Raw genomic sequence first — 24,314 nt, forward strand, 5'->3', positions numbered from 1 at the left:
TGCCAAAATCCAGTAGGCCCCAGCCTGCTCCTCGCCTAATCCTGGGCTCCAACAGCGTCAGTTGGTGTTCAGAAGTGTCGTCTCCACAGAGCCAAACACATTCGTTCAAGTGTTAGTGGGGTTCAGCACTGCCAGCTGTTCCCCTGCTGTGGAGATGGCAGTCTCTCCTGCTGTCTCCGCATTACAAAGACAGTAGGCCTCTGCCTACACCCTCCTATTTCCTGGGCTTCAACACAGCCAGTTGTAGTTCGGAAGTGCCGTCCACACGGAAAGAGACACTTGCTCCCGTGTCTCAGTGGGGTTCAGTAACGTCAGCTGATCCCCTGCTGTGTGGATGGCAGTCTCTCCTGCTGTCACCTCATTCAAAATTCAGTAGGCCTCTGCCTACACCCTCCTATTTCCTGGGCTTCAACACAGCCAGTTGTAGTTCGGAAGTGCCGTCCACACGGAAAGAGACACTTGCTCCCGTGTCTCAGTGGGGTTCAGTAACGTCAGCTGATCCCCTGCTGTGTGGATGGCAGTCTCTCCTGCTGTCACCTCATTCAAAATTCAGTAGGCCTCTGCCTACACCCTCCTATTTCCTGGGCTTCAACACAGCCAGTTGTAGTTCGGAAGTGCCGTCCACACGGAAAGAGATACTTGCTCCCGTGTCTCAGTGGGGTTCAGTAACGTCAGCTGATCCCCTGCTGTGTGGATGGCAGTCTCTCCTGCTGTAAACTCATTCAAAATACAGTAGGCCTCTGCCTACACCCTCCTATTTCCTGGGCTTCAACACAGCCAGTTGTAGTTCGGAAGTGCCGTCCACACGGAAAGAGATACTTGCTCCCGTGTCTCAGTGGGGTTCAGTAACGTCAGCTGATCCCCTGCTGTGTGGATGGCAGTCTCTCCTGCTGTCACCTCATTCAAAATTCAGTAGGCCTCTGCCTACACCCTCCTATTTCCTGGGCTTCAACACAGCCAGTTGTAGTTCGGAAGTGCCGTCCACACGGAAAGAGATACTTGCTCCCGTGTCTCAGTGGGGTTCAGTAACGTCAGCTGATCCCCTGCTGTGTGGATGGCAGTCTCTCCTGCTGTCACCTCATTCAAAATTCAGTAGGCCTCTGCCTACACCCTCCTATTTCCTGGGCTTCAACACAGCCAGTTGTAGTTCGGAAGTGCCGTCCACACGGAAAGAGATACTTGCTCCCGTGTCTCAGTGGGGTTCAGTAACGTCAGCTGATCCCCTGCTGTGTGGATGGCAGTCTCTCCTGCTGTCACCTCATTCAAAATTCAGTAGGCCTCTGCCTACACCCTCCTATTTCCTGGGCTTCAACACAGCCAGTTGTAGTTCGGAAGTGCCGTCCACACGGAAAGAGATACTTGCTCCCGTGTCTCAGTGGGGTTCAGTAACGTCAGCTGATCCCCTGCTGTGTGGATGGCAGTCTCTCCTGCTGTAAACTCATTCAAAATACAGTAGGCCTCTGCCTACACCCTCCTATTTCCTGGGCTTCAACACAGCCAGTTGTAGTTCGGAAGTGCCGTCCACACGGAAAGAGACACTTGCTCCCGTGTCTCAGTGGGGTTCAGTAACGTCAGCTGATCCCCTGCTGTGTGGATGGCAGTCTCTCCTGCTGTCACCTCATTCAAAATTCAGTAGGCCTCTGCCTACACCCTCCTATTTCCTGGGCTTCAACACAGCCAGTTGTAGTTCGGAAGTGCCGTCCACACGGAAAGAGATACTTGCTCCCGTGTCTCAGTGGGGTTCAGTAACGTCAGCTGATCCCCTGCTGTGTGGATGGCAGTCTCTCCTGCTGTAAACTCATTCAAAATACAGTAGGCCTCTGCCTACACCCTCCTATTTCCTGGGCTTCAACACAGCCAGTTGTAGTTCGGAAGTGCCGTCCACACGGAAAGAGATACTTGCTCCCGTGTCTCAGTGGGGTTCAGTAACGTCAGCTGATCCCCTGCTGTGTGGATGGCAGTCTCTCCTGCTGTAAACTCATTCAAAATACAGTAGGCCTCTGCCTACACCCTCCTATTTCCTGGGCTTCAACACAGCCAGTTGTAGTTCGGAAGTGCCGTCCACACGGAAAGAGACACTTGCTCCCGTGTCTCAGTGGGGTTCAGTAACGTCAGCTGATCCCCTGCTGTGTGGATGGCAGTCTCTCCTGCTGTCACCTCATTCAAAATTCAGTAGGCCTCTGCCTACACCCTCCTATTTCCTGGGCTTCAACACAGCCAGTTGTAGTTCGGAAGTGCCGTCCACACGGAAAGAGATACTTGCTCCCGTGTCTCAGTGGGGTTCAGTAACGTCAGCTGATCCCCTGCTGTGTGGATGGCAGTCTCTCCTGCTGTCACCTCATTCAAAATTCAGTAGGCCTCTGCCTACACCCTCCTATTTCCTGGGCTTCAACACAGCCAGTTGTAGTTCGGAAGTGCCGTCCACACGGAAAGAGACACTTGCTCCCGTGTCTCAGTGGGGTTCAGTAACGTCAGCTGATCCCCTGCTGTGTGGATGGCAGTCTCTCCTGCTGTCACCTCATTCAAAATTCAGTAGGCCTCTGCCTACACCCTCCTATTTCCTGGGCTTCAACACAGCCAGTTGTAGTTCGGAAGTGCCGTCCACACGGAAAGAGACACTTGCTCCCGTGTCTCAGTGGGGTTCAGTAACGTCAGCTGATCCCCTGCTGTGTGGATGGCAGTCTCTCCTGCTGTCACCTCATTCAAAATTCAGTAGGCCTCTGCCTACACCCTCCTATTTCCTGGGCTTCAACACAGCCAGTTGTAGTTCGGAAGTGCCGTCCACACGGAAAGAGATACTTGCTCCCGTGTCTCAGTGGGGTTCAGTAATGTCAGCTGATCCCCTGCTGTGTGGATGGCAAAGTCTCCTGCTGCCTACACAGTCGTACCACTACTGATTTTTAACCGTGCTCCAATTAGGCCTGTGGCTCCACTGTCTCTCGTATTTCCCCTGTCCTCCAACCCTGCCAGTTACAGCTCCGAAGTGGCGTCTGCACAATCCACACTTGTTCCTGTGTTACAGGTGTTCAGTCCGATCAGTTAATCCCCTGATGTGTGTCCGGCAATGTCGCCTGCTCTGTCCACATTCCCATTATCGGAATGTGGACAGAGCAGGCGACATTGCCGGACACACATCAGGGGATTAACTGACCGGACTGAACACCTGTAACACAGGAACAAGTGTGGATTGTGCAGACGCCACTTCAGAGCTGTAACTGGCGGGGTTGGAGGACAGGGGAAATACGAAAATCAGTGAATCCACAGGCCTAAGTGGAGCTTGGTTCAAATTAGTAGTCTACAACCGATCTTAAAATTTCTTCAATGCAGCCTAAGCCTGCTCCGTGCTTGTCCCTGGGCTTCAACACAGCCAGTTGTTGCTCGGAAGTGCCGTCTTCACAGAGTAAAACACTAGCTCCTGTGTTTGTGGGGTTCAGTAACGTCAGCTGTTCCCCTGCTGTTTTGATGGCAATCTGTCCTGCTGCCTCCCAATTGACAGCACATCAGGCCTCAGCCTGCTAAGTGCTTGTCCTGGGCTCCAACATCGCCAGTTGCTGCTCATAACTGACTTTGGCACGGGTACTCCCTCCTGCCCAGCTTGGTTCCAGCCCTGCCTGCTGTTTCCGGGAAGTGTCAATGTCAGTTTGCCACCCCAAGTTGCCATGTCGTTTTGCGGTTGGGTTAGCCGAGGCTAGGGTGCCAGCAGTTTAGGTGCTTCCTATGTGGACTGCGGGTTCTGGTAAGAAAGGTTTGTTCCATAGTGCCAGTAGGACAAGCACCCCCTGTAGGACTGTGTGATTCGGTAACTGCGGCCAGCTTGCGGCATGCCAACTTTGCTTTTCAGGGGTAACTTCTGATACCCCTCCGGGTTCCAGCACCGTCAGCTGGTTCTCATCAGAGCCTTTGGCCTAGGTGCCTCCATCTCGGTATCCGAGTTCCAGCAACGTCTGCTGGTCCTTGGTAGTGCTTTGTAGCACAGGTACCTCCTGCTTAGTAACCGGGTTCCAGCACCGTCAGCTGGTCCTCGGTTGTGCCATTGGCTCTTATTCCTTCTGCTGCCCCTCCGGGTGCCAGCACTGTCAGCTGGTCCTCGCTATTTCCATTTGCTCTTGCAGCTTATGCTACCCCTCCGGGTTCCAGCACCGTCAGCTGGTTCTCGTCAGAGCCTTTGGCCTAGGTGCCTCCATCTCGGTATCCGAGTTCCGGCAACGTCTGCTGGTCCTTGGTAGTGCTTTGTAGCACAGGTACCTCCTGCTTAGTAACCGGGTTCCAGCACCGTCAGCTGGTCCTCGGTTGTGCCATTGGCTCTTATTCCTTCTGCTGCCCCTCCGGGTGCCAGCACTGTCAGCTGGTCCTCGCTATTTCCATTTGCTCTTGCAGCTTATGCTACCCCTCCGGGTTCCAGCACCGTCAGCTGGTTCTCGTCAGAGCGTTTGGCCTAGGTGCCTCCATCTCGGTATCCGAGTTCCGGCAACGTCTGCTGGTCCTTGGTAGTGCTTTGTAGCACAGGTACCTCCTGCTTAGTAACCGGGTTCCAGCACCGTCAGCTGGTCCTCGGTAGTGCCATTGGCTCTTGTTCCTTCTGCTGCCCCTCCGGGTGCCAGTACCGTCAGCTGGTTCAAGAGGACAAAGAACAGGAAGACAACCACCAAGATGCAGAACAACAAGAGAGAGAAGACAAAGAAGCATAAAAAAAACAAAGCAGAAGAACATTAAGCATAAGACTAATACTCTGAGCAAATGATATTATCTTATTTATAAGCAGAAGAAGACTAAGCAGTGTATGGGGGTGAGTCCGTTCCTCCTCGTGGTGCCCCTGGAAAAGGCCTGCTTCTGCAGGCCAAACTGAACGCGGACAAATCCTGTTGTAAATCTTTTGTGACAGGCAGAACGGAAGGTGTAAACTTCTAACTTTTCTAGATAACAACTACAGGAATGCCTGACACAAACAAGAATATGATGAAGAAGAATAGGAAGAAGATGAAGAAGCTGAATATGTAGAATAATAATTGTTGAATAAGAAGAATATGAAGAATGTAAGAAAAGGAAGAAGAAGAAGAAGAAGAAGAAGAAGAAGAAGAAGAAGAAGAAGAAGAAGAAGAAGAAGAAGAAGAATGTAAAAAAAGGAAGTAGAAGAAGAAGAAGAAGAATGTAAAAAAAGGAATAAGAAGAAGAATGTAAAAAAAGGAAGTAGAAGAAGAAGAAGAAGAATGTAAAAAAAGGAAGTAGAAGAAGAAGAAGAAGAATGTAAAAAAAGGAAGTAGAAGAAGAAGACATACATGTCTGGCAAAATATAAATGAGGCTAACATAGTCAATATCTTTGTAACTCCTAACATCTTTAAAAAAAAAAGTTTAATTCCTGCTATTCCATTTGATTGGGCTAAACCTCTATGGCTTTAATGTCTCCTCCACCTCCCACAATACATTCTACATTATTCTTAGTTGTTTTTCTTCATGTAGAATTAACCTACAAGGAAAGAAAGGGTTTTTTTTAATTCCGATATTTTGGCCTCATTGACTTGCATTGGTTCCCGGTATCGGAATCGGCGATACCGATACTTTTTTTTAAGATCGGCCGATCCATTCCGATCCGATATTTTCAAGTATCGGCTGGTATCGCTCAACTCTAATTATGACATCAACAAAATGATTATGACATCAACAAAATGATTATGACATCATAAAATGATTATGACATCAACAAAATCATTATGGCATCATCAAATGATTACGACATCATCCAATGATTATGACATCATCCAATGATTATGACATCAAATGATTATGACATCATCAAATGATTATGACATCAACAAAATGATTATGACATCATCCAATGATTATGACATCAAATGATTATGACATCATCAAATGATTATGACATCAACAAAATGATTATGACATCATCTAATGATTATGACATCATCAAATGATTATGACATCATCCAATGATTATGACATCAAATGATTATGACATCATCAAATGATTATGACATCAACAAAATGATTATGACATCATCCAATGATTATGACATCAAATGATTATGACATCATCAAATGATTATGACATCAACAAAATGATTATGACATCATCTAATGATTATGACATCATCAAATGATTATGACATTATCCAATGATTATGACATCAAATGATTATGACATCATCAAATGACTATGACATCATCAAAATGATTATGACATCATCAAATGATAATGACACCATCAAATGATTATGACATCAACAAAATGATTACGACATCATCTAATGATTATGACATCATCAAATGATTATGACATCAACAAAATGATTATGACATCATCCAATGATTATTACATCATATGATTATGACATCATCAAATGATTATGACATCAACAAAATGATTATGACATCATCCAATGATTATGACATCAAATGATTATGACATCATCAAATGATTATGACATCAACAAAATGATTGTCATGTCGGACGCTGTTCACACCACAGCATCCGGCAGGCAGAGGTAATTCCACCTCCAGCCACTATAGCCTCAGTGGCGCCGGCCTGATCTTCAGGCTCTCGGGGGTTAATCCTGCTGGAGACCAGGTTGGATGGTTAGTCACGCCCACGGTCTTTAAATAGTCATGCTGGCCTATGGGCGTCGCCGATTATAGCTTGTGTTTCATACCAAGTGGTTCCGGTCTGGAGTGGAGGTGTTCAAGAGAGAGAGATTCATATCTGGTGTCGTATGATCCGTCGTTATCCTTTCTCCTTCCCATATTTGTGTTGAGCATGAGTGCCAGGTACAAACGGGTGGCTGACAGTAGACGCGTGCCAGGTCCGGACCTGTGTGTGGGTGAATGGGTGTGGTTAGCTACGAAGAACATAAAACTCAAAATCCCTTCTTTAAAACTGGGTCCAAGGTTTATTGGGCCTTTTAGGATTTCTGCCATCATTAACCCAGTGGCTTATCGGTTGGAACTTCCCGCAGTGTACAAGATACACAACGTGTTTCACAGGGCTTTATTGAAAAAGGTGGTAGGCTCTGTGGACACAACGCCGATGCCACCTCCAGTCATGGTGGATGGCGAGTTAGAGTTCGAGGTCGCCAAGGTAGTGGACTCTCGAGTAGTACGCCGTACTCTTCAGTATTTGGTGCACTGGCGGGGGTATGGTCCAGAGGAGAGGTCTTGGGTTCCAGCCTCAGACATACATGCGGATCGGCTGGTCAGTTCTTTTCACCGTCGTCATCCGGACAAGCCGGGTCCTATGAGTCTTGAGGGCCCTGGGGTCCCTCGTAGAAGACGGGGTACTGTCATGTCGGACGCTGTTCACACCACAGCATCCGGCAGGCAGAGGTAATTCCACCTCCAGCCACTATAGCCTCAGTGGCGCCGGCCTGATCTTCAGGCTCTCGGGGGTTAATCCTGCTGGAGACCAGGTTGGATGGTTAGTCACGCCCACGGTCTTTAAATAGTCATGCTGGCCTATGGGCGTCGCCGATTATAGCTTGTGTTTCATACCAAGTGGTTCCGGTCTGGAGTGGAGGTGTTCAAGAGAGAGAGATTCATATCTGGTGTCGTATGATCCGTCGTTATCCTTTCTCCTTCCCATATTTGTGTTTAGTTGTGCCCTGTTCACATTACTGTTTATTCCTGTGTGTGTGCGGCGCAGTGCAGTTTAAGTTCTCCCTGTCTGTCATTATTTGTGTGGGAGCTTTGGTGGTGACTTCTCACTGGGTGGAGGGTGGAGGGTTAAGTGCAGGGCTGAGCAGGAGATAAGGAAAGGTCGGAGGCTCAGGCATTTGCACCTTCAGCAAAAACCCTGGGTTGAGGGTCAGACAGGGTTTCCCCTAGTAAAGGGACACCACAGGGGCCCCGGGTCTTTCAGCCTTAGTTGAACTTAGCCCCCGTGACAATGATTATGACATCATCCAATGATTATGACATCAAATGATTATGACATCATCAAATCAATATGACATCAACAAAATGATTATGACATCATCAAATGATTATGACTTCAACAAAATGATTATGACATTATCTAATGATTATGACATCATCAAATGATTATGACATCAACAAAATGATTATGACATCATCCAATGTTTATGACATCAAATGATTATGACATCATGAAATGATTGTGACATCAACAAAATGATTATGACATCATCTAATGATTATGACATCATCAAATGATTATGACATCAACAAAATGATTATGACATCATCCAATGATTATGACATCAAATGATTATGACATCAACAAAATGATTATGTCATCATCCAATGATTATGACATCATCTAATGATTATGACATCATCAAATGATTATGACATCAACAAAATGATTATGACATCATCCAATGATTATGACATCAAATGATTATGACATCAACAAAATGATTGTGTCATCATCCAATGATTATGACATCACCTAATGATTATGACATCATCAAATGATTATGACATCAACAAAATGATTATGTCATCATCCAATGATTATGACATCATCTAATGATTATGACATCATCAAATGATTATGACATCAACAAAATGATTATGACATCATCCAATGATTATGACATCATCAAATGATTATGACATCAACAAAATGATTATGACATCATCCAATGATTATGACATCAAATGATTATGACATCAAAAAAAAGATTATGACATCAACCAATGATTAGGACATCAACTGATTATGACATCATCAAATGATTATGACATCAACAAAATGATTATGACATCGTCCAATGATTATGACATCAAATGATTATGACATCATCAAATGATTATGACATCATCAAATGATTATGACATCAAAAAAATGATTATGACATCATCTAATGATTATGACATCATCAAATGATTATGACATCATCAAATGATTATGACATCAACAAAATGATTATGACATCAACAAAATGATTATGACATCATAAAATGATTATGACATCAACAAAATGATTATGACATTATCCAATGATTATGACATCAAATGATTATGACATCATCAAATGATTATGACATCATCAAAATGATTATGACATCATCAAATGATTATGACATCAACAATATGATTATGACATCATCTAATGATTATGACATCATCAAATGATTATGACATCAACAAAATGATTATGACATCATCTAATGATTATGACATCATCAAATGATTATGACATCAACAAAATGATTATGACATCATCCAATGATTATTACATCATACGATATGACATCATCAAATGATTATGACATCAACAAAATGATTATGACATCATCTAATGATTATGACATCATCAAATGATTATGACATCAACAAAATGATTATGACATCATCCAATGATTATGACATCAAATGATTATGACATCATCAAATGATTATGACATCAACAAAATGATTATGACATCATCCAATGATTATGACATCAAATGATTATGACATCATCAAATCAATATGACTTCAACAAAATGATTATGACATCATCAAATGATTATGACTTCAACAAAATGATTATGACATTATCTAATGATTATGACATCATCAAATGATTATGACATCAACAAAATGATTATGACATCATCCAATGATTATGACATCAAATGATTATGACATCATGAAATGATTGTGACATCAACAAAATGATTATGACATCATCTAATGATTATGACATCATCAAATGATTATGACATCAACAAAATGATTATGACATCATCCAATGATTATGACATCAAATGATTATGACATCAACAAAATGATTATGTCATCATCCAATGATTATGACATCATCTAATGATTATGACATCATCAAATGATTATGACATCAACAAAATGATTATGACATCATCCAATGATTATGACATCAAATGATTATGACATCAACAAAATGATTATGTCATCATCCAATGATTATGACATCAACAAAATGATTATGACATCAACAAAATGATTATGGCATCATCAAAAGATTATGACATCAACAAAATCATTATGACATCATCAAATGATTATGACATCATCCAATGATTATGACATCAAATGATTATGACATCATCAAATGATTATGACATCAACAAAATGATTATGACATCATCCAATGATTATGACATCAAATGATTATGACATCATCAAATGATTATGACATCAACAAAATGATTATGACATCATCCAATGATTATGACATCAAATGATTATGACATCATCAAATCATTATGACATCAACAAAATGATTATGACATAATCAAATGATTATGACTTCAACAAAATGATTATGACATTATCTAATGATTATGACATCATCAAATGATTATGACATCAACAAAATGATTATGACATCATCCAATGATTATGACATCAAATGATTATGTAATCATGAAATGATTATGACATCATCACATGATTATGACATCAACAAAATGATTATGACATCAACAAAATGATTATGACATCAACAAAATGATTATGGCATCATCAAAAGATTATGACATCAACAAAATCATTATGACATCATCAAATGATTATGACATCATCCAATGATTATGACATCAAATGATTATGACATCATCAAATGATTATGACATCAACAAAATGATTATGACATCATCCAATGATTATGACATCAAATGATTATGATATCATCAAATCATTATGACATCAACGACATGATTATGACATCAACAAAATGATTATGACATCATCAAATGATTATGACATCATCAAATGATTATGACATCATCTAATGATTATGACATCATCAAATGATTATGACATCAACAAAAGGATTATGACATCATCCAATGATTATGACATCAACCAAATGATTATGACATCATAAAATGATCATGACATCAACAAAATGATTATGACATCATCCAATGATTATGACATCAAATGATTATGACATCATCAAATGATTATGACATCAACAAAATGATTATGACATCATCAAATGATTATGACATCATCAAATGATTATGACATCAACAAAATGATTATGACATCATCCAATGATTATGACATCAAAAGACTATGACATCATCAAATGATTATAACATCAACAAAATGATTATGACATCATCTAATGATTATGACATCATCAAATGATTATGACATCAACAAAATGATTATGACATCATCTAATGATTATGACATCATCAAATGATTATGACATCAACAAAATGATTATGACATCATCCAATGATTATTACATCAAATGATTATGACATCAACAAAATGAATATGTCATCATCCAATGATTATGACATCATCTAATGATTATGACATCATCAAATGATTATGACATCAACAAAATGATTATGACATCATCCAATGATTATGACATCAAATGATTATGATATCATCAAATCATTATGACATCAATGAAATGATTATGACATCAACAAAATGATTATGACATCAACAAAATGATTATGACATCATCAAATGATTATGACATCAACAAAATGATTATGACATCATCTAATGATTATGACATCATCAAATGATTATGACATCAACAAAAGGATTATGACATCATCCAATGATTATGACATCAACAAAATGATTATGACATCATAAAATGATTATGACATCAACAAAATGATTATGACATCATCCAATGATTATGACATCAAATGATTATGACATCATCAAATGATTATGACATCAACAAAATGATTATGACATCATCCAATGATTAAGACATCAAATGATTATGATATCATCAAATCATTATGACATCAACGAAATGATTATGACATCAACAAAATGATTATGACATCATCAAATGATTATGACATCATCTAATGATTATGACATCATCTAATGATTATGACATCATCAAATGATTATGACATCAACAAAAGGATTATGACATCATCCAATGATTATTACATCAACAAAATGATTATGACATCATAAAATGATTATGACATCAACAAAATGATTATGACATTATCCAATGATTATGACATCAAATGATTATGACATCATCAAATGATTATGACATCATCAAAATGATTATGACATCATCAAATGATTATGACACCATCAAATGATTATGACATCAACAAAATGATTATGACATCATCCAATGATTATGACATCAAATGATTATGACATCATCAAATGATTATGACATCAACAAAATGATTATGACATCATCTAATGATTATGACATCATCAAATGATTATGACATCAACAAAATGATTATGACATCATCTAATGATTATGACATCATCAAATGATTATGACATCAACAAAATGATTATGACATCATCCAATGATTATTACATCATATGATTATGACATCATCAAATGATTATGACATCAACAAAATGATTATGACATCATCTAATGATTATGACATCATCAAATGATTATGACATCAACAAAATGATTATGACATCATCCAATGATTATGACATCAAATGATTATGACATCATCCAATGATTATGACATCAACAAAATGATTATGACATCATCCAATGATTATGACATCAAATGATTATGACATCATCAAATCAATATGACATCAACAAAATGATTATGACATCATCAAATGATTATGACTTCAACAAAATGATTATGACATTATCTAATGATTATGACATCATCAAATGATTATGACATCAACGAAATGATTATGACATCATCCAATGATTATGACATCAAATGATTATGACATCATGAAATGATTGTGACATCAACAAAATGATTATGACATCATCTAATGATTATGACATCATCAAATGATTATGACATCAACAAAATGATTATGACATCATCCAATGATTATGACATCAAATGATTATGACATCAACAAAATGATTATGTCATCATCCAATGATTATGACATCATCTAATGATTATGACATCATCAAATGATTATGACATCAACAAAACGATTATGACATCATCCAATGATTATGACATCAAATGATTATGACATCAACAAAATGATTATGTCATCATCCAATGATTATGACATCATCTAATGATTATGACATCATCAAATGATTATGACATCAACAAAATGATTATGTCATCATCCAATGATTATGACATCATCTAATGATTATGACATCATCAAATAATTATGACATCAACAAAATGATTATGACATCATCCAATGATTATGACATCATCAAATGATTATGACATCAACAAAATGATTGTGACATCATCCAATGATTATGACATCAAATGATTATGACATCAAAAAAAAGATTATGACATCAACCAATGATTATGACATCAACTGATTATGACATCATCAAATGATTATGACATCAACAAAATGATTATGACATCATCCAATGATTATGACATCAAATGATTATGACATCATCAAATGATTATGACATCAACAAAATGATTATGACATCATCTAATGATTATGACATCATCAAATGATTATGACATCATCAAATGATTATGACATCAACAAAATGATTATGACATCAACAAAATGATTATGACATCATCTAATGATTATGACATCAACAAAATGATTATGACATCATCTAATGATTATGACATCATCAAATGATTATGACATCAACAAAATGATTATGACATCATCCAATGATTATGACATCAAATGATTATGACATCATCAAATGATTATGACATCAACAAAATGATTATGACATCATCCAATGATTATGACATCAAATGATTATGACATCATCAAATCATTATGACATCAACAAAATGATTATGGCATCATCTAATGTTTATGACATCATCAAATGATTATGACATCAACAAAATGATTATGACATCATCCAATGATTATGACATCAAATGATTATGACATCATCAAATGATTATGACATCAACAAAATGATTATGACATCATCCAATGATTATAACATCAAATGATTATGACATCATCAAATGATTATGACATCAACAAAATGATTATGACATCATCCAATGATTATAACATCAAATGAGTATGACATCATCAAATGATTATGACATCAACAAAATGATTATGACATCATCTAATGATTATGACATCATCAAATGATTATGACATCAACAAAATGATTATCACATCATCCAATGATTATGACATCAAATGATTATGACATCATCAAATCATTAAGACATCAACAAAATGATTATGACATCATCAAATGATTATGACTTCAACAAAATGATTATGACATTATCTAATGATTATGACATCATCCAATGATTATGACATCAACAAAATGATTATGACATCATCCAATGATTATGACATCAAATGATTATGACATCATGAAATGATTGTGACATCAACAAAATGATTATGACATCATCTAATGATTATGACATCATCAAATGATTATGACATCAACAAATTGATTATGACATCATCCAATGATTATGACATCAAATGATTATGATATCAACAAAATGATTATGTCATCATCCAATGATTATGACATCATCCAATGATTATGACATCAAATGATTATGACATCAAAAAAAGATTATGACATCATCCAATGATTATGACATCAAATGATTATGACATCATCAAATGATTATGACATCAACAAAATGATTATGACATCATCCAATGATTATGACATCAAATGATTATGACATCATCAAATGATTATGACATCAACAAAATGATTATGACATCATCTAATGATTATGACATCATCAAATGATTATGACTTCAACAAAATGATTATGACATCAACAAAATGATTATGACATCATCTAATGATTATGACATCAACAAAATGATTATGACATCATCTAATGATTATGACATCATCAAATGTTTATGACATCAACAAAATGATTATGACATCATCCAATGATTATGACATCAAATGATTATGACATCATCAAATGATTATGACATCAACAAAATGATTATGACATCATCCAATGATTATGACATCAAATGATTATGACATCATCAAATCATTATGACATCAAAAAAATGATTATGACATCATCTAATGTTTATGACATCATCAAATGATTATGACATCAACAAAATGATTATGACATCATCCAATGATTATGACATCAAATGATTATGACATCATCAAATGATTATGACATCAACAAAATGATTATGACATCATCAAATGATTATGACATCAACAAAATGATTATGACATCATCCAATGATTATAACATCAAATGATTATGACATCATCAAATGATTATGACATCAACAAAATGATTATGACATTATCCAATGATTATAACATCAAATGATTATGACATCATCAAATGATTATGACATCATCAAATCATTATGACATCAACAAAATGATTATGACATCATCAAATGATTATGACTTAAACAAAATGATTATGACATTATCTAATGATTATGACATCATCAAATGATTATGACATCAACAAAATGATTATGACATCATCCAATGATTATGACATCAAATGATTATGACATCATCAAATGATTATGACATCAACAAAATGATTATGACATCATCCAATGATTATGACATCAAATGATTATGACATCAACAAAATGATTATGACATCATCCAATGATTATGACATCAAATGATTATGACATCATCAAATGATTATGACATCAACAAAATGATTATGACATCATCCAATGATTATGACATCAAATGATTATGACATCATCAAATGATTATGACATCAACAAAATGATTATGACATCATCTAATGATTATGACATCATCAAATGATTATGACATCAACAAAATGATTATGACATCAACAAAATGATTATGACATCATCTAATGATTATGACATCATCACATGATTATGACATCAACAAAATGATTATGACATCATCCAATGATTATGACATCAAATGATTATGACATCATCAAATGATTATGACATCAACAAAATGATTATGACATCATCCAATGATTATGACATCAAATGACTATGACATCATCAAATCATTATGACATCAACAAAATGATTATGACATCAACAAAATGATTATGACATCATCAAATGATTATGACTTCAACAAAATGATTATGACATCATCAAATGATTATGACATCAACAAAATGATTATGACATCATCCAATGATTATGACATCAAATGATTATGACATCAACAAAATGATTATGACATCATCTAATGATTATGACATCATCAAATGATTATGACATCAACAAAATGATTATGACATCATCCAATGATTATGACATCAAATGATTATGACATCAACAAAATGATTATGTCATCATCCAATGATTATGACATCATCTAATGATTATGACATCATCAAATGATTATGACATCAACAAAATGATTATGAAATCATCCAATGATTATGACATCAAATGATTATGATATCATCAAATCATTATGACATCAACGAAATGATTATGACATCAACAAAATGATTATGACATCATCAAATGATTATGACATCAACAAAATGATTATGACATCATCCAATGATTATGACATCAAATGATTATGACAACAACAAAATGATTATGTCATCATCCAATGATTATGACATAATCTAATGATTATGACATCATCAAATGATTATGACATCAACAAAATGATTATGACATCATCCAATGATTATGACATCATCAAATGATTATGACATCAACAAAATGATTATGACATCATCCAATGATTATGACATCAAATGATTATGACATCAACAAAATGATTACGTCATCATCCAATGATTATGACATCATCTAATGATTATGACATCATCAAATGATTATGACATCAACAAAATGATTATGACATCATTCAATGATTATGACATCAAATGATTATGATATCATCAAATCATTATGACATCAACAAAATGATTATGACATCAACAAAATGATTATGACATCATCAAATGATTATGACATCAACAAAATGATTATGGCATCATCTAATGATTATGACATCATCAAATGATTATGACATCAACAAAAGGATTATGACATCATCCAATGATTATGACATCAACAAAATGATTATGACATCATAAAATGATTATGACATCAACAAAATGATTATGACATCATCCAATGATTATGACATCAAATGATTATGACATCATCAAATGATTATGACATCAACAAAATGATTATGACATCATCCAATGATTATGACATCAAATGATTATGATATCATCAAATCATTATGACATCAACAAAATGATTATGACATCAACAAAATGATTATGACATCATCAAATGATTATGACATCAACAATATGATTATGACATCATCTAATGATTATGACATCATCAAATGATTATGACATCAACAAAAGGATTATGACATCATCCAATGATTATGACATCAACAAAATGATTATGACATCATAAAATGATTATGACATCAACAAAATGATTATGACATTATCCAATGATTATGACATCAAATGATTATGACATCATCAAATGATTATGACATCATCAAAATGATTATGACATCATCAAATGATTATGACATCATCAAATGATTATGACATCAACAAAATGATTACGACATCATCCAATGATTATGACATCAAATGATTATGACATCATCAAATGATTATGACATCAACAAAATGATTATGACATCATCAAATGATTATGACATCATCAAATGATTATGACATCAACAAAATGATTATGACATCATCTAATGATTATGACATCATCAAATGATTATGACATCAACAAAATGATTATGACATCATCCAATGATTATTACATCATATGATTATGACATCATCAAATGATTATGACATCAACAAAATGATTATGACATCATCTAATGATTATGACATCATCAAATGATTATGACATCAACAAAATGATTATGACATCATCCAATGATTATGACATCAAATGATTATGACATCATCAAATGATTATGACATCAACAAAATGATTATGACATCATCCAATGATTATGACATCAAATGATTATGACATCATCAAATCATTATGACATCAACAAAATGATTATGACATCATCAAATGATTATGACATCAACAAAATGATTATGACATTATCTAATGATTATGACATCATCAAATGATTATGACATCAACAAAATGATTATGACATCATCCAATGATTATGACATCAAATGATTATGACATCATGAAATGATTGTGACATCAACAAAATGATTATGACATTATCTAATGATTATGACATCATCAAATGATTATGACATCATCTAATGATTATGACATCATCAAATGATTATGACATCAACAAAATGATTATGACATCATCCAATGATTATGACATCAAATGATTATGACATCAACAAAATGATTATGTCATCATCCAATGATTATGACATCATCCAATGATTATGACATCAAATGATTATGACATAAAAAAAAGATTATGACATCATCCAATGATTATGACATCAAATGATTATGACATCATCAAATGATTATGACATCAACAAAATGATTATGACATCATCCAATGATTATGACATCAAATGATTATGACATCATCTAATGATTATGACATCATCAAATGATTATGACATCATCAAATGATTATGACATCAACAAAATGATTATGACATCAACAAAATGATATCATCTAATGATTATGACATCAACAAAATGATTATGACATCATCTAATGATGATGACATCATCAAATGATTATGACATCAACAAAATGATTATGACATCATCCAATGATTATGACATCAAATGATTATGACATCATCAAATGATTATGACATCAACAAAATGATTATGACATCATCCAATGATTATGACATCAAATGATTATGACATCATCAAATCATTATGACATCAACAAAATGATTATGACATCATCTAATGTTTATGACATCATCAAATGATTATGACATCAACAAAATGATTATGACATCATCCAATGATTATGACATCAAATGATTATGACATCATCAAATGATTATGACATCAACAAAATGATTATGACATCATCTAATGATTATGACATCATCAAATGATTATGACATCAACAAAATGATTATGACATCATCCAATGATTATAACATCAAATGATTATGACATCATCAAATGATTATGACATCAACAAAATGATTATGACATCATCCAATGATTATAACATCAAATGATTATGACATCATCAAATGATTATGACATCAACAAAATGATTATGACATCAACAAAATGATTATGACATCATCCAATGATTATGACATCAAATGATTATGACATCATCAAATGATTATGACATCAACAAAATGATTATGACATCATCAAATGATTATGACATCAACAAAATGATTATGACATCATCCAATGATTATAACATCAAATGATTATTACATCATCAAATGATTATGACATCAACAAAATGATTATGACATCATCCAATGATTATGACATCAAATGATTATGACATCATCAAATGATTATGACATGAACAAAATGATTATGGCATCATCCAATGATTATGACATCAAATGATTATGACATCATCAAATCAATATGACATCAACAAAATGATTATGACATCATCAAATGATTATGACTTAAACAAAATGATTATGACATTATCTAATGATTATGACATCATCAAATGATTATGACATCAACAAAATGATTATGACATCATCCAATGATTATGACATCAAATGATTATGACATCATGAAATGATTGTGACATCAACAAAATGATTATGACATCATCTAATGATTATGACATCATCAAATGATTATGACATCAACAAAATGATTATGACATCATCCAATGATTATGACATCAAATGATTATGACATCAACAAAATGATTATGTCATCATCCAATGATTATGACATCATCTAATGATTATGACATCATCAAATGATTATGACATCAACAAAATGATTATGACATCATCCAATGATTATGACATCAAATGATTATGACATCATCAAATGATTATGACATCAACAAAATGATTATGACATCATCCAATGATTATGATATCAAATGATTATGACATCAACAAAATGATTATGACATCATCCAATGATTATGACATCAAATGATTATGACATCATCAAATGATTATGACATCAACAAAATGATTATGACATCATCCAATGATTATGACATCAAATGATTATGACATCATCAAATGATTATGACATCAACAAAATGATTATGACATCATCTAATGATTATGACATCATCAAATGATTATGACATCATCAAATGATTATGACATCAACAAAATGATTATGACATCAACAAAATGATTATGACATCATCTAATGATTATGACATCATCAAATGATTATGACATCAACAAAATGATTATGACATCATCCAATGATTATGACATCAAATGATTATGACATCATCAAATGATTATGACATCAACAAAATGATTATGACATCATCCAATGATTATGACATCAAATGATTATGACATCATCAAATCATTATGACATCAACAAAATGATTATGACATCAACAAAATGATTATGACATCATCAAATGATTATGACTTCAACAAAATGATTATGACATTATCTAATGATTATGACATCATCAAATGATTATGCCATCAACAAAATGATTATGACATCATCCAATGATTATGACATCAAATGATTATGACATCATGAAATGATTATGACATCAACAAAATGATTATGACATCATCTAATGATTATGACATCATCAAATGATTATGACATCAACAAAATGATTATGACATCATCCAATGATTATGACATCAAATGATTATGATATCAACAAAATGATTATGTCATCATCCAATGATTATGACATCATCTAATGATTATGACATCATCAAATGATTATGACATCAACAAAATGATTATGAAATCATCCAATGATTATGACATCAAATGATTATGATATCATCAAATCATTATGACATCAACGAAATGATTATGACATCAACAAAATGATTATGACATCATCAAATGATTATGACATCAACAAAATGATTATGACATCATCCAATGATTATGACATCAAATGATTATGACATCAACAAAATGATTATGTCATCATCCAATGATTATGACATCATCTAAGGATTATGACATCATCAAATGATTATGACATCAACAAAATGATTATGACATCATCCAATGATTATGACATCATCAAATGATTATGACATCAACAAAATGATTATGACATCATCCAATGATTATGACATCAAATGATTATGACATCAATAAAATGATTATGTCATCATCCAATGATTATGACATCATCTAATGATTATGACATCATCAAATGATTATGACATCAACAAAATGATTATGACATCATCCAATGATTATGACATCAAATGATTATGATATCATCAAATCATTATGACATCAACGAAATGACTATGACAGCAACAAAATGATTATGACATCATCAAATGATTATGACATCAACAAAATGATTATGACATCATCTAATGATTATGACATCATCAAATGATTATGACATCAACAAAAGGATTAAGGCATCATCCAATGATTATGACATCAACAAAATGGTTATGACATCATAAAATGATTATGACATCAACAAAATGATTATGACATCATCCAATGATTATGACATCAAATGATTATGACATCATCAAATGATTATGACATCAACAATATGATTATGACATCATCTAATGATTATGACATCATCAAATGATTATGACATCAACAAAAGGATTATGACATCATCCAAAGATTATGACATCAACAAAATGATTATGACATCATAAAATGATTATGACATCAGCAAAATGATTATGACATTATCCAATGATTATGACATCAAATGATTATGACATCATCAAATGATTATGACATCAACAAAATGATTATGACATCATCCAATGATTATGACATCAAATGATTATGACATCATCAAATGATTATGACATCAACAAAATGATTATGACATCATCTAATGATTATGACATCATCAAATGATTATGACATCATCAAATGATTATGACATCAACAAAATGATTATGACATCAACAAAATGATTATGACATCATCTAATGATTATGACATCAACAAAATGATTATGACATCATCTAATGATTATGACATCATCAAATGATTATGACATCAACAAAATGATTATGACATCATCCAATGATTATGACATCAAATGATTATGACATCATCAAATGATTATGACATCAACAAAATGATTATGACATCATCCAATGATTATGACATCAAATGATTATGACATCATCAAATCATTATGACATCAACAAAATGATTATGACATCATCTAATGTTTATGACATCATCAAATGATTATGACATCAACAAAATGATTATGACATCATCCAATGATTATGACATCAAATGATTATGACATCATCAAATGATTATGACATCAACAAAATGATTATGACATCATCTAATGATTATGACATCATCAAATGATTATGACATCAACAAAATGATTATGACATCATCCAATGATTATAACATCAAATGATTATGACATCATCAAATGATTATGACATCAACAAAATGATTATGACATCATCCAATGATTATAACATCAAATGATTATGACATCATCAAATGATTATGACATCAACAAAATGATTATGACATCAACAAAATGATTATGACATCATCCAATGATTATGACATCAAATGATTATGACATCATCAAATGATTATGACATCAACAAAATGATTATGACATCATCAAATGATTATGACATCAACAAAATGATTATGACATCATCCAATGATTATAACATCAAATGATTATTACATCATCAAATGATTATGACATCAACAAAATGATTATGACATCATCCAATGATTATAACATCAAATGATTATGACATCATCAAATGATTATGACATCAACAAAATGATTATGACATCAACAAAATGATTATGACATCATCTAATGATTATGACATCATCCAATGATTATGACATCAAATGATTATGACATCATCAAATCATTATGACATCAACAAAATGATTATGACATCATCAAATGATTATGACTTAAACAAAATGATTATGACATTATCTAATGATTATGACATCAACAAAATGATTATGACATCATCCAATGATTATGACATCAAATGATTATGACATCATGAAATGATTGTGACATCAACAAAATGATTATGACATCAAATGATTATGACATCATCAAATGATTATGACATCAACAAAATGATTATGACATCATCCAATGATTATGACATCAAATGATTATGACATCAACAAAATGATTATGTCATCATCCAATGATTACGACATCATCTAATGATTATGACATCATCAAATGATTATGACATCAACAAAATGATTATGACATCATCCAATGATTATGACATCAAATGATTATGACATCATCAAATGATTATGACATCAACAAAATGATTATGACATCATCCAATGATTATGATATCAAATGATTATGACATCAACAAAATGATTATGACATCATCCAATGATTATGACATCAAATGATTATGACATCATCAAATGATTATGACATCAACAAAATGATTATGACATCATCCAATGATTATGACATCAAATGATTATGACATCATCAAATGATTATGACATCAACAAAATGATTATGACATCATCTAATGATTATGACATCATCAAATGATTATGACATCATCAAATGATTATGACATCAACAAAATGATTATGACATCAACAAAATGATTATGACATCATCTAATGATTATGACATCATCAAATGATTATGACATCAACAAAATGATTATGACATCATCCAATGATTATGACATCAAATGATTATGACATCATCAAATGATTATGACATCAACAAAATGATTATGACATCATCCAATGATTATGACATCAAATGATTATGACATCATCAAATCATTATGACATCAACAAAATGATTATGACATCAACAAAATGATTATGACATCATCAAATGATTATGACTTCAACAAAATGATTATGACATTATCTAATGATTATGACTTCATCAAATGATTATGCCATCAACAAAATGATTATGACATCATCCAATGATTATGACATCAAATGATTATGACATCATGAAATGATTATGACATCAACAAAATGATTATGACATCATCTAATGATTATGACATCATCAAATGATTATGACATCAACAAAATGATTATGACATCATCCAATGATTATGACATCAAATGATTATGACATCAACAAAATGATTATGTCATCATCCAATGATTATGACATCATCTAATGATTATGACATCATCAAATGATTATGACATCAACAAAATGATTATGAAATCATCCAATGATTATGACATCAAATGATTATGATA

The sequence above is a fragment of the Dendrobates tinctorius genome, unplaced genomic scaffold, assembly GCF_039654945.1.
Source record: "Dendrobates tinctorius isolate UK_male_01 unplaced genomic scaffold, ASM3965494v1 ptg000019l, whole genome shotgun sequence".
Taxonomy (NCBI): domain Eukaryota; kingdom Metazoa; phylum Chordata; class Amphibia; order Anura; family Dendrobatidae; genus Dendrobates; species Dendrobates tinctorius.